This window comes from Triturus cristatus, chromosome 4_1 (genome assembly GCF_964204655.1).
Source record: "Triturus cristatus chromosome 4_1, aTriCri1.1, whole genome shotgun sequence".
NCBI classification, from domain to species: Eukaryota; Metazoa; Chordata; class Amphibia; order Caudata; family Salamandridae; genus Triturus; species Triturus cristatus.
In genome coordinates, this window is record NC_140585.1 from 295,474,692 (window position 1) to 295,476,243 (window position 1,552).

At 48.1% G+C, this 1,552-nt stretch overlaps 1 non-coding gene across 1 annotated transcript; it reads left to right on the top strand.

Annotated features, from left to right (window-relative positions):
* Window positions 1-257: 257 nt before the first annotated feature.
* LOC146854767 (signal recognition particle RNA) lies at window positions 258-558 on the top strand. The gene has a single exon (XR_014981700.1).
* The last annotated feature ends 994 nt before the right edge of the window (window positions 559-1,552 follow it).

Genomic DNA, 1,552 nt, shown 5'->3' on the forward strand with positions numbered 1-1,552 from the left:
AATCTTTCCGACCCTACTTCCTCTCTCCCTTCAATCAGTTCAACCCTCTTTTTTACTTTAGGAAACTCCACATCTTTTTTAAAGGCCCTTCCCAAATTCACACTGCTTCTTGATAAGACATTTTTTTCCTTTCTTTGAAGGATAGTGAAATTGATTTTCTTGAAACATGGTTGGTAAACCATCAATTCATTCCACCTTACTTCATCATTATCCTTACTTATGGAATGCATTTCATCATTAGGACAGCTGCAGTGTTTGCTGGGCAAGGTGGCGTGTGCCTGTTGCCCTAGTTACTTGGGAGGCAGAGGCTTGTGGATTGCTTGAGCTCAGGGGTTCTGGGCTGCACTCAGCTGTGTTGATCAGGTGTCCATGCTGCATTGGGCATCAATATGGTGTTCTAGAGGGAGCTCTAGAATTTCAGGTTGTGTAACGAGAGGTGCACCGACCCAGGCTGGAAACAGAGCAGGCCAAATGCTTCCATGCCCATTGGTAGCAGGACAGCACCTGTGAGCAGTACGTGTGAAACAGCCTGAGCAAAATAGTGAGACCTAGCCTCTCTTTTTTGACTCAAATGTGAAAGTTTTGATTTTTACAAGGTGTAATAAATTATTTTCCCAAAACCAAATCTTTGTTTTCCTTTTGATATTTTTCCAGGAAATATGATGAACATTTGAACTGGGCCACGCATTTCAGCATAGCAGACAATTCTCCAGAATTGAGACATATTGCAACAACAAGCTAGCAGGCGGAGAGGACTGAAAACTCAGTGCAACCTAGAATAAATGGCTGTGTGATTTTCAGCAAGGATGACTCAAATGCATTCTTCCTTTTAGAGCACCTGTAGGATTAAACTGATCTGTCAAGTACAAAAGCATCCTTCATAGAGCAACTTAGAAATGCGCTTGCTGGCCCTTCTGCTGCATTTCTACGTCCAGCTCTAATTCATTTTTTGATTAGCCCTCATTCTTTTCATATGTGAATGAGAAGGAGAAATTACAGGGCCCTTCACTCTTTGAGCGAAACATGAAAAGACTGAGGGCTGTGCAACTCCCAAACGTTGGAGCCTCTGGCCTGTCGACCCTCGAACCTGCTCCTGCTCCTGCTCCAACCCGGCATCTCTTGTGGCCAGCAACCTCACAAACCCTGGAGGACCTGGCTACCTTTTGACTCTAAACCCCTGGGACTCCCATGAGTAGAGGCTCTACTCAAATCTACTTCTAATCCCTGGCAGCAGCCCGGAACCGCGAACCCTTCACACTCTGCACCCACCAAGCCTGGCCTGTGCCAGAGTGAACAAAGACCATAAGGACGACCCCACGGCGACTGTGACCCCGAGTCCGGCACCCAAGGACCTCCCTCGACACTCCTGAAGAAGCCTGCAGCCTCAGAACCAGGTGTCCCCCCAACCGCGATCAACAGAGGGTAAGATTTCCCGACACCAAAAGGTACCCCTGCACCCGGCGCTCCGCGGCCCCCTGTGCCCAATCCCGGGGTACCTACCTATCCTCCAACTACCCAACTTACCTCTCGAAGTGGTGGTGGCACCTGAAGA